We start from the raw sequence: 13,228 nt of genomic DNA on the forward strand, positions 1-13,228 counted from the left end.
ATATATATTAAAGGAGATGCTCATAGGAGATACTCCTTGTTACGTTATATAAACAAATATAAATAAAATAATATAAAGAAAGTTTGCAGGGCAGTGAGAAAGAGGTGCAAATAAGATTTTGCAAGCTCATAAAGTTTTCCTAGATGGGAATTTCCTGATGGTCCAGTGGTTAGGAATCAGCACTTTCATTCCTGTGGCCTGCATTCGATCCCTGGTTAGGGAACTAAGATCCCACATGCTGTGAAGTTGGGTGCCCCCTCAAAGAAATCTCCTTAGAGAAAAGTTGGAAATGAAGTCAATAAATGTGATAGTACTCAATGATCAATAATCTCACTTTGGGGGATGCACCCCAAGTAAATATTTCTAAGAGAAAAAATGTATATTTTTATATCCAGCTGTAGCAGTAGCAAATTATTTATCACAGTAAAAAATTAGAAACAAAATTTAAGGAATGGATTAGCAAATTATGACCTTTATCCTCATCAATATATGACTTATGTAGATTACTTAGAAAATAATATAAAAAGTAGATTTAAGTGAAAAAAGAATACAAGTTATGTAATCACATATATTACAACTACATAAAAATTAAATATATACATAAATATCTATAAAAATAGAAACAAATAACACAAGTAGCTAGTGTTTTGAAATTAAGGTATAGGCTAAAGAGTTATTTTAATGTAAAAGTAATTAGAAATACTAGTACAAAAGAAAATATTTTGAATCTTTAGTAATAATTTTAAATTTAAGTTCCTTTCAAATTAAATAACATGGTCAGTCTTTTTCAGGGGTCAAGATAAGACATAAAGTAATTGTCCTGCTTAACCAAATTCTAAGAATTTTGGTGTCAAGTGTGAATGTACTCTTTTAAAAACTCAGAAAACCTGTAGCATAATAGCACATGTCTTTCGAAGGCCTTAATTAAGCCAATCCATTGTTCCTTCTGCAATCATGTTAGTTAATTGTTCTTTCCTTGTTCTTTCTTTAAATGTTGAAGTTATTAGATAATTATTAATTTTTTAGTTCTAACATCTACCATGCCATCAGATCTGATTTCAAAGTACAGGAAAACCTCATTAATTTTGACCTTACTAAGTTTAAATTTGTGATACTTTAAGCAAAATGTACTTAAATTCTCTTCGAATCTAGTTTTACTAGATTAGGCAAACTTTCCTGTGGCCAGATTCTCTGGGACAGCAGATATTCTGAAGACCACTCCCTCCAATCTTCCTTATCTCTTATCTGTCTGAAACTTGTAACAGAGCATGGTGCCTTGGGATGGGGGCAGACCTTCCCCCTTATCCTCTGCCTTTGCTTTTCTCTAAAGCTACCCCACGTCCGAGGTCAGGGGCGGCGGCCAAAAGGAGCAACCCCAGGTCCAAGAAGCAGCGGCTGTGCGGGTGCAGGAGGGCCAAGAGGAGCTACTCCAAGATCAGGAGGGGTGTCCATGAGGAGATACCCCACGTCCAAGATAAGAGAAACCCAAGTAAGATGATACGTGTTGCGAGAGGGCATCAGAGGGCAGACACACTGAAACCATAATCACAGAAAACTAGCCAATCTGATCACATGGACCACAGCCTTATCTAACTCAATGAAACTAAGCCATGCCGTGTGGGGCCACCCAAGACGAACAGGTCATGGTGGAGAGGTCTGACAGAATGTGGTCCACTGGAAAAGGGAATGGCAAACCAATTCAGTATTCTTGCCTTGAGAACCCCATGAACAGTATGAAAAGGCAAAATGATGGGATACTGAAAGGAGAACTCCCCAGGTAGTAGGTGCCCAATATGCTACTGGAGATCAGTGGAGAAATAACTCCAGAAAGAATGAAGGGTTGGAGCCAAAGCAAAAACAATACCCAGTTGTGGATGTGACTGGTGATAGAAGCAAGGTCCAATGCTGGCAAAAGCAATATTGCATAGGAACCTGTAATGTTAGGTCCATGAATCAAGGCAAATTGGAAGTGGTCAAACAGGAGATGGCAAGAGTGAACATCGACATTCTAGGAATCAGCGAACTCAAATGGACTGGAATGGGTGAATTTAACTCAGATGACCATTATATCTACTACTGTGGGCAGGAATTCCTTAGAAGAAATGGAGTAGCCATCATGGTCAACAAAAGAGTCCGAAATGCAGTACTCGGATGCAATCTCAAAAACGACAGAATGATCTCTGTTCGTTTCCAAGGCAAACCATTCAGTATCACAGTAATCTAAGCCTATGCCTCGACAAGTAATGCTAAAGAAGCTGAAGTTGAACGGTTCTATGAAGACCTACAAGACCTTTTAGAACTAACACCCCCAAAAGATGTCCTTTTCATTATAGGGGACTGGAATGCAAAAGTAGGAAGTCAAGAAACACCTGGAGTAACAGGCAAATTTGGACTTAGAGTATGGAATGAAGCAGGGCAAAGGCTAATAGAGTTTTGCCAAGAGAACGCACTGGTCATAGCAAACACCCTCTTCCAACAACACAAGAGAGGGTTCTACACATGGACATCACCAGATGGTCAACACCAAAATCAGATTGATTATATTCTTTGCAGCCAAAGATGGAGAAGCTCTACACAGGCAGCAAAAACAAGGCTGGGAGCTGACTGTGGCTCAGATCATGAACTCCTTATTGCCAAATTCAGACTGAAATTGAAGGAAGTAGGGAAAACCACTAGGCCATTCAGGTATGACCTAAATAAAATCCCTTATGATTACACAATGGAAGTGAGAAGTAGATTTAAGGGACTAGATCTGATAGACAGATTGCCTGATGAACTATGGACGGAGGTTCGTGACATTGGACAGGAGACAGGGATCAAGACCATCCCCATGGAAAAGAAATGCAAAAAAGCAAAATGGCTGTCTGAGGAGGCCTTACAAATAACTGTGAAAAGAAGAGAAGCAAAAAGCAAAGGAGAAAAGGAAAGATATAAGCATGTGATTGCAGAGTTCCAAAGAATAGCAACAAGAGATAAGAAAGTCTTCCTCAGTGATCAGTGCAAAGAAACAGAGGAAAACAACAGAATGGGAAAGACTAGAGATCTCTTCAAGAAAATTAGAGATACCAAGGGAACACTTCATGCAAAGATGGTCTCAATAAAGGACAGAAATGGTATGGACCTAACAGAAGCAGAAGATATTAAGAAGAGGTGGCAAGAATACACAGAAGAACTGTACAAAAAAGATCTTCACGACCCAGATAATCATGATGGTGTGATCACTCACCTAGAGCCAGACATCCTGGAATGTGAAGTCAAGTGGGCCTTAGAAAGCATCACTACGAACAAAGCTAGTGGAGGTGATGGAATTCCAGTTGAGCTATTTCAAATCCTGAAAGATGATGCTGTGAAAGTGCTGAACTCAATATGCCAGCAAATTTGGAAAACTCAGCAGTGGCCACAGGACTGGAAAATGTCAGTTTTCATTCCAATCCCAAAGAAAGGCAATGCCAAAGAATGCTCAAACTACCACACAATTGCACTCATCTCACATGCTAGTAAAGTAATGCTCAAAATTTTCCAAGCCAGGCTTCAGCAATACGTGAACTGCGAACTTCCAGATGTTCAAGCTGGTTTTAGAAAAGGCAGAGGAACCAGCGATCAAATTGCCAACATCTGCTGGATCATTGAAAAAGCAATAGAGTTCCAGAAAAAACATCTATTTCTCCTTTATTGACTATGCCAAGGCCTTTGACTGTGTGGATCACAATATACTGTGGAAAATTCTGAAAGAGGGAATACCAGACCACCTGACCTGCCTCTTGAGAAAGCTGTATGCAGGTCAGGAAGCAACTGTTAGAACTGGACATGAAACAACAGACTGGTTCCAAATTTGGAAAGGAGTAGGTCAAGACTGTATATTGTCACACTGCTTATTTAACTTACATGCAGAGTACATCATGAGAAACTCTGAGCTGGAAGAAGTACAAGCTGGAATCAAGATTGCCAAGAGAAATCTCAATAAGCTCAGACATGCAGATGACACCACCTTTATTGCAGAAAGTGAAGAGAAACAAAAAAGCCTCTTGATGAAAGTGAAAGTGGAGAGTGAAAAAGTTGGCTTAAAGTTCAACATTCAGAAAACAAAGATCATGGCATCTGGTCCCATCACTTCATGGGAAATAGATGGGGAAACAGTGGAAACAGTGTCAGACTTTATTTTTGGGGCCTCCAAAATCACTGCAGATGGTGATTGCAGCCATGATATTAAAAGACACTTACTCCTTGGAAGGAAAGTTATGACCAACGTAGATAGCATATTGAAAAGCAGACACATTAGTTTGCCAACAAAGGTCCATCTAGTCAAGGCTATGGTTTTTCCTGTGATCATGTATGGATGTGAGAGTTGGACTGTGAAGAAAGCTGAGTGCCAAAGAATTGATGCTTTTGAACTGTGGTATTGGAGAAGACTCTTGAGAGTCCCTTGGACTGCAAGGAGATCCAACCAGTCCATCCTAAAGGAGATCAGTCCCGGATGTTCATTGGAAGGACTGATGCTGAAACTAAAACTCCAGTACTTTGGTCACCTCTTGGGAAGAGTTGACTCATTGGAAAAGACCCTGATGCTGGGAGGGATTGGGGGCAGAAGGAGAAGGGGATGACAGAGGACGAGATGGCTGGATGGCATCACCAACTCGATGGACATGAGTTTGGGTGAACTCCGGGAGTTGGTGATGGACAGGGAGGCCTGGCGTGCTGTGATTCATGGGGTTGCAAAGAGTTGGACACGACTGAGAGACTGAACTGAACTGAACTGAAAGTACCTCGATAATAGGAGTTGCTGCACAAGTCCTGAGTTGTTTTGTAGATGTAAGAAACCTATCCCCTCTCCAACAAATGGAAGATAACTACTTGATGACCATGAGTACATAGCCCTGAGCCTCTGGAGCCTAAGGACTGATAATGTTAACTCCTGTGACAGCACCGTGCTACCTCACCATCAGCCAATCAGAGAATTGTGCACAATTACCGACCCTGTGACTGTCTCCACCCCCAACCTGGCTTGTAAAAGTGTTTTGCCGAAACCCTCTGGGGAGTCTGGGGCTTTTTGTGGCAGGAGCTACCCATCTCCGTGCATGGTCCTGCAGTAAAGCTTCCTCTGCTCTAAACCCTGACATTTCAGCTTGTTTGGCTTCACTGTGTGTAGGGCACATGAATTTGCAGTATCAAAATTACCTTTTTAATGTAAAGCTTTGTTATCAAGTAGCACCCCAGGTTCAATCCTTGGGTCGGGAAAATCCCCGGGAGAAGGGAATAGCTACCTACTCCAATATTCTTGCCTGGAGAATCCATGGATGGAGGAGCCTGGTAGGCTGCAGCCCATGGGGTCCCAAAGAATCAGACCCGACTGAGCGACTAACATTTTGACTTTTTTTTTTATTTTTCCCAGCACAAACGTACTCTAAGGCAGAGGTCACAGTCCAGACACTTCCAGGAAGCTGTGTTTTGTTTGATCCACATGGTGTGTTTGTGTGTTCCTCCCAGAATTTGAAAGCCTTTGGATAGAGCATACACTTTTCAGTTCAGCATACACTTCATCATCCTTACATTATGTTACTTCATGCATTTGAGTTCGCCATTTCTTTAACTGTTAAGATTGTCCCAGAAAACCGTTTTGAAAAATTCCACATTTTTTTCTTCCATGATCTCTGGAATAGTATTTCCAGTGAGAAGTGCCAATTGTCACATCTTTTCTGCTGCTTTGCTTTTATTTATTAACATTTCACAGGCACAGCCTGGTATCTTAATGAAACTGTACTTCCTTGAGGGCAGGGATAGGTGTTTAATTTGTTTTGTATCTTCTACAGTGCCTAGTGGGCTTCCTAGGTGGTGCTAGTGGTAAAGAATCTGCCCAAGACATGGCTGAGTCCCTTTCAGTTGGAAATTGGCAACCCACTCCAGGATTCTTGCCTGGAGAATCCCATGGACAGAGGAGCCTGGTGGACTACAGTCCATGGGGTCACAAAGAGTCGGACACGACTGGAGCAACAAAGCACATACGCATAGTACCTAGTAGAATAACTTTAGTGTAAGTGCTCCATGACTACTGAATGACTTGACCCTCAGTTGATAACTGAGGGTAAATAAAGATTCTAATACCAGACAGAATGATACTACTCATACTGTGCTTTAAAGTTTGCAAAGCATATGGATTATGTCATTGGATCTTTTCAGTCTCTCTGGACAGGAATAAGAGTGGTGAAGTGGATCAGAGCATGAACACCCTAGATTCTGAGAAGGGAGGTAGAAATTAGGATATATGAGTATACATGCTTATCCAAAGACATTTTAAATTAGTGCTTTCACCTTGACTTTGAGCTTTAAGACTTAAATGTCTAATTTCTGGTTGTTAGGAGAGAAACTGGTTGAGGAACTAGGTATCATTGCTGCTCACAGAATTTATGGGTCTACTCCTCCTCGAAAAGATTACACTTCCCAGCTCCCATGGGATTGGCCACCAGACTAGTCCTGTCTGATGTGTTGTGGGGACAACATGCACATACACACAGCCCCTAATGAAATTTGCTTAATTCACACAGTTTCACATTAATTTCACATTTATTTTGTGGAACCACTGACTCCATGTTGTGATCATCTCACACCCTGTGACTCTGTGTTGTCTCAATAGGGTGCCCAGGTCTCCCTGCAGCCTCTTCATCCCCTCAACTCCAGCAGGAGAACCCTACGCTGCTTTGTCCTTATTTCCTTTATTTAATTAGTTTCTATAAAAGGTCTCTTGCTTACGAAGGCAGAGGGTGCAGGGTGATGAACAGAGGGGCCAGCAGAAGTGGGCAGAAGCATGATAAAAGGAAGGGGGCAGGAAAAAGAGGTGGTATCGGCCCAGAGGATGGTGACAGGGACTGTTCCAGGAGTAAAGGACCACATGGAAGGAGGCAGATGATAAAGTGGAAAAATAAATTGGGGGCCCAGACGTGTGACTTACAAAGGAAGACATTAAAAGTTGAAGAGAAGAGCGTGAAATGACAAGAGAAAAAGGAACTAGTGAGAGAAGAGTTATAAAAGTTATCTCCATTTTGTTTTATCATTTGCATCATTATCTGACTGCCTCTGGGAATAAGATGTTTCAAGATGCCTTCAGATGGAGATGGAGTCTCTCATCCATATTGTCTGAGTGCAAGACATTGGGGCACATTTCTCAAGAAGCTTCAACAATCTGATTCTGTATCATCAGAAGAGTGCATCTTCTCTTCATCGTAATGGTGAGACGAGAGACGGTTCCCCCCCACCCCCAAAGTGTTTAGGTGGAAAAAATAAAAAGACCTTTACAGGTGGCAAAAAGCAAGATTCCAAAGAACTCCTTTTTAAAAAGAAAAACAAGCTGGGTCAGATACAGCGTTGTCATATTTTTGCTATGTTGCAGGAAGGGAAAAAACAATTAATAAGGCAGTGCCAACTCTGACTGTGCTTAATAGGGAGTTATTTCCATGTGGGTCGTGTTCTCGCAGGAGTTGAGTGATACTAGAAATAACACCATGCGGATTCTTCCCCTTCTCTGTTACAGAGAACTCTTACCACCACATCGCATCACATCATATCTCCTGCTTTCTAGATTCAGTCTTCATTCTGAAAGTCTTATTTATTCCTCCCTTTTCTCTTTCCTCCTTTCTGCCCCCACTGTATAATCTGGAAAAGAAAAGGGCCTATTTGGGGATGTATTAAAGAAATATTCCCCTGAGTACACAATGCAAATGTCTAGAAATGTATTGTTCCCAATATATACAACAAGCTCAAAAAACCGCAGTGGATAATGAAGACTTGCTTTCATTGTTGGAGGACAGGCAGGTCTTCACACAGGAATGAAAGTTGTTTATCCCTTTGAAAAAAGACTGCCCGAGTTGAATAATTAATATCATTATGATAAGAACAAAACAGAGATTCTTTTAAAAGAGTAATGATGGTAGAGTCAGAATCTTAGTATGCTTGTGAGGGTGATTAAAATTGAATGCTCTGCCCGTGTTTCCTGTACACTCCAGGAATTGCAAGCAAAATAAGATGGATTGGATTCAGCTGAAGGCATTAATATGCATGTTGTCAACTAACCCTTTAAGCAATTATTTTTTCAGAGATAATAAACAGTTGAATATTTTCTCTAGAAACCGGAAAGCCTCTTTTACTTGAGGTAACGAGCAGGGGCAGGCTGACTTTGAAGCTAATGCAGCTTCAGACTCCCAGCCACTCACCTGGGCCCTTTCTAAAGCTGTGAGAGAGGCCCTAATAACGTGTCCAAATGTTTTAGTAGAATTTGTGAAAGTAGCATATTTAAATTGCAAATAATTTAAGATTGCTATCTCTTTCCACTCCAATCTTCTCTGATTTTTCCCTTGAAGGAGGAAACAGACAGAGCTGAACTCCATCTTAGGCCAGGCGGTGAACATTAGGCTACATGCATGGTCACCCTCCTAAAGGACTCTGAACTTTGTGCCCGGTGTCTATAGAAATGGCATACTAATGGGAAACCAGACCCCAGGATAAAAGAGCCTCAGGACTTGGACTCTCCATTGCCTAAAAGAATATGCTAATTATCTCTGTAACAGAACACAGTTGTAAATTCCATTAAGTTTATCGGGATATGACCACAGTCCTACTGATAAATGTCCACTGTTTATCTAGTCTTGTGACACATGAATCATAAGCTAACTTTGATCATATCTCTCTTTTACCTTGTCCGGACTAGTTTCAAGGAACCTGGGGAGGTGGGTTTGAGCAAGTACACTTTGGGTATTTAAGGTTTTCACAAAAGTCGGTCATGGTCCTTGGCTAAGAGGAGACTCTGCCTTGGGCCCACTGTTGTAATAAACTGCACTCCACTATCTGCATTGTCCTTCTGAGTGAGTTTGTTTCTCAGAACGCGTGGCTACAACACCTTCATGCTGAATGTCCTTGAAATGGTGGTGTGCATCTTCGAGATGAAGCTAGGAGGAAGTTGAGCTGGGAATAATTTAATTTGGATTTAGTGAGATACATTTATGCGGCTTGCAATCAGTTTCCTGTGAAGTTATTGCCAGCTGTCCCAAGGGAAAGCTTCCAGAAAACACCACCTGCGCCTCATACCTACTCGCCCAGCATTGTGGCATGAAAGAGCCACAGAACATGTGCTCTTTGGGTCATTCCTTTTCTCGTTGGAAAAAAAATCTTCCCCACCTCACCTGAAGTTGTTGACCACGTTTGTATTTTGTCAGTTTTTTTCTTTCCGTTTAAATTTTCTCCCAGATAGAGTATGTGACCACTTAGAATTTTTGTTAAAGAACCAAAGCATTATGTTTCCCATGAGAAAGCTGCTCAAGCTTTGTAACATGTGTACATCAGTATTAAGGCTCTAAGATTTTTCATCGGCAGGGAAGAGAAACCCAAACATGGAAATGTAAAAAAGTTTATTCAAAGAGTTGATAAAGCTTGATTGCACCACCTAACCTGTAATTTGGAAAAAACATTTTGGGATATTTTAATAAAAGAAGTGAGAAATTACAGACTGGTGTTTGGGACATATTTGAAGAGTTCCTTCTTTTATAATCTACATTTATTTATCAAAGAGTTGAGAGAAAACTTAGATAATAATTAATGGAATGTGAAACAAAAAAGAAAAAGATTAGCTTTGACATCAATAGAAATCAATCTGACATTGAGAAGTGAATTGCAACCTTTTTCTTTTATTTTTTAAATTATACTTTAGTTCTTTAAGAAGAAAAGAGAAATTCTGAATAGAAGTAATGAATAGCCCTCTGGATTGTTCGATAATCCAGTTAATGAAGAGGAGTGAATCATCTGTACACATTGGGAAATGATTTAAGTTTCTGGCAGGTTTGAGGCAAAATACTGACATGGATGAAGATAATGTAAAACTTTATAATACATTGCAAACTGGTTAATGAGTGTCATCAGTCCAAAGATATATAAGATGAGTCACTGTACAGTAAAACTGAAACTCCTGAAGCCTTACAATTTATATATGAAAGAAATTTGAGAAAAGATTTTCCCCAATTCTACAACAATTCAAAAAAAAATGTACATTTCACTACTACCAATAAGTAAGAAATCTTTCTGAATGATCAACAACAACAACAAAATTTTGAACAACCATCAGACTGGATTCTTTCTATTATTTTTATAGAAAATGATATAAATCATAATGTGAAGAGGTGTTCAAAGAGTATGAAGCTTAAAAAGGTAGAAAAGCAAGTATTACCAAAGAGTCAAGCAGCAACTAGTAAAACCTGTTATTTAATTTTAAAAAATGTCACATTTATAAATATCAGAATTCTTAAATTGTTGCGATTTATTTTCTCATGTTAAGTAAAGATTTGCTTTCGCATCAAAATTTCTACTCTTTTCCTTAAAGAAGGACCCTGAATTGTAAGCTTCAGGCCCTACCTTTTGGTTTTAGTGTTTGATCTGAAAGATGCTGTGAGATAAATATACTTCTTTTTCCCTAGACTAGGCATGGGCTTTGCATCTGCTGAGTGGGCCATGGACAAGAGTCTGCATCTCCGGGGATCCTTTGGGTCAAGTGAGCTGGCAGAATACCTCCAACGGTGTCATTAGCAGCCTGGAGCAAGATCTTTTACCTCAATAAACAATGCTGTGAAATACAAGCCAGCATCTTGTCATGTTAGAATATTGCTTTCTGAACTATTGGACTAGGAGTTAGGAAATGCATACTTGCAACATTGAGAAATGGTGTTTCAAATTTCATGAATCTGGGTGATCTTTGAAAACAGTTTTATTGAAAGGCTTGTGGTCTTTGGAGGCAAAGGTTGTTCATTACGAGGGTAAGTGAGTGACCGGAAGTCAGAAATAAGGAGAGAGGTCTCCCCCGTTAAATAGGCAGTGAACATCATAGAGAAGTGATACCACCTTCCACTCACAAGCTGCATCGTCCCTAGAATCAGCTCTTCCATGGTCAGCAAGGCTGCTTGGGAAAATGGTTTCTAATAGTCATAAAAATTTCCTTAAGATTCACTGAGACCCCACTGCATGTCTGGAATTGCACCACTGTTGGAGGAGATCATTAAGAGGATGTGACCGCCAATGGACCCAGGCAATATAAAAACTCCTTACACCCTCCCCTATCTTTGGAATATTCATTTCACCCGCTGTTCGCACTCGGAGCCACTTCAAGGATGCAGCCTTGAGAGGACATGTTATTAAGATCATCTGGAGTGTACAGGACTTCCCTGATGGCTCAGTGGGTAAAGAATCTGCCTGGCAATGCAGGAGACACAGGAGATGAGAGTTCGATCCCTGGGTTCAGTCCCTGGGTTCAGATCCCCTGAAATTGTTTCAGAGCAAATGGCAACCCACTCCAGTATTCTTGCCTGGAGAATCCCATGGACAGAGGAGCCTGGAGGGGTCACAATGAGTTGGACACAATTGTGTGACAAGCACCTTTGTACGCTGGAATGTGTATGTGACTGAACTCCATTAGGGCTTCTATGTAGGGCCAATAGAAATGGAGATCTACTCATCTTGCAGCTGCCAAAGACAGCAAGCCTGGTATGTGAGTTCCTTTCCTTATTAAAACTGCCACCTAAAAATATACAATGGAGAAAAGACAATCTCTTTAAACAAGTGGTGCTGGGAAAACTGGTCAACCACCTGTAAAAGAATGAAACTAGAACACTTTCTAACACCATGCTGCTGCTAAGTCACTTCAGTCGTGTCCGACTCTGTGCGACCCCATAGACGGCAGCCCACTAGACTCCTCTGTCCCTGGGATTCTCCAGGCAAGGATACTGAGTGGGTTGCCATTTCCTTCTCCAATGCATGTAAGTGAAAAGTGAAAGTAAAGTCGCTCAGTCATGCCCGACTCTTAGCGACCCCATGGACTGCAGCCCACCAGGCTCCTCCGTCCATGAGATTTTCCAGGCAAGAGTACTGGAGTGGGTTGCCATTGACACAAAAATAAACTTAAAATGGATTAAAGATCTAAATGTAAGACCAGAAACCATAAAACTCCTAGAGGAAAACATAAGCAAAACACTCTCTGACATAAATCACAGCAAGATCCTCTATGACCCCCCCTCCTAGAGTAATGGAAATAAAAGCAAAAATAAACAAATGGGACCTAATTAAACTTAAAAGCTTTTGCACAACGAAGGAAACTATAAGCAAGGTGAAAAGACAGCCTTCAGAATGGGGGAAAATAATAGCAAATGAAGCAGCTGACAAAGAATTAATCTCAGAAATATACAAGCAGCTCATGCAGCTCAATACCAGAAAAATAAACGACCCAATTAAAAAATGGGCCAAAGAACTAAACAGACATTTCTCCAAAGAAGACATACAGATGGCTAACAAACACATGAAAAGATGCTCAACATCACTCATCATTAGAGAAATGCAAATCAAAACCACAATGAGGTACCATCTCATGCCAGACAGAATGGCTGCGATCAAAAAGTCTACAAACAATAAATGCTGAAGAGGGTGTGGCGTAAAGGGAACCCTCTTACACTGTTGGTGGGAATGCCAACTAGTATACCTGTTATGGAGAACAGTGTGGAGATTCCTTAAAAAACTGGAAATAGAACTGCCATACGACCCAGCAATCCCACTGCTGGGCATACACACTGAGCAAACCAGAATTGAAAGAGACACGTGTACCCCAGTGTTCACTGCAGCACTGTTTACAATAGCCAGGATATGGAAGCAACCTAGATGTCCATTGGCAGATGAATGGATAAGGAAGTTGTGGTACATATACAAATGGAATATTACACAGCTATAAAAAAGAGTGCATTTGAATCTGTTCTAATGAGGTGGATGAAACTGGAGCCTATTATACAGAGTGAAGTAACTCAGAAAGAAAAACACCAATACAGTATACTAATGCATATATGTGGAATTTAGAAAGATGGTAATGATGACCCTATATGCGAGACAGCAAAAGAGACACAGATGTAAAGAACAGACTTTTGGACTCTGTGAGAGAAGGCGAGGGTGGGATGATCCGAGAGAATAGCACTGAAACGTGTTTATGTGAAATAGATGATCAGTCCAAGTTCAATGCATGAAGTGGGCCACTCAAAGCTGGTGCTCTGGGACAACCCAGAGGATGGGATGGGGAGGGAGGTGGGAAGGCTTTGGGGATGAGGGACACAAGTACGCCCGTGGCTGATTCATGTCAATGTATGGCAAAAACCACCACAATATTGTAAAGTAATTAGCATCCAATTAAAATAAACAAATTAATAATAATAAAAAAACCTGC

This window comes from Bos grunniens, chromosome 5, assembly GCF_055505025.1.
Source record: "Bos grunniens cultivar Pamir isolate PY7600 chromosome 5, Bosgru_T2T1.0, whole genome shotgun sequence".
NCBI classification, from domain to species: domain Eukaryota; kingdom Metazoa; phylum Chordata; class Mammalia; order Artiodactyla; family Bovidae; genus Bos; species Bos grunniens.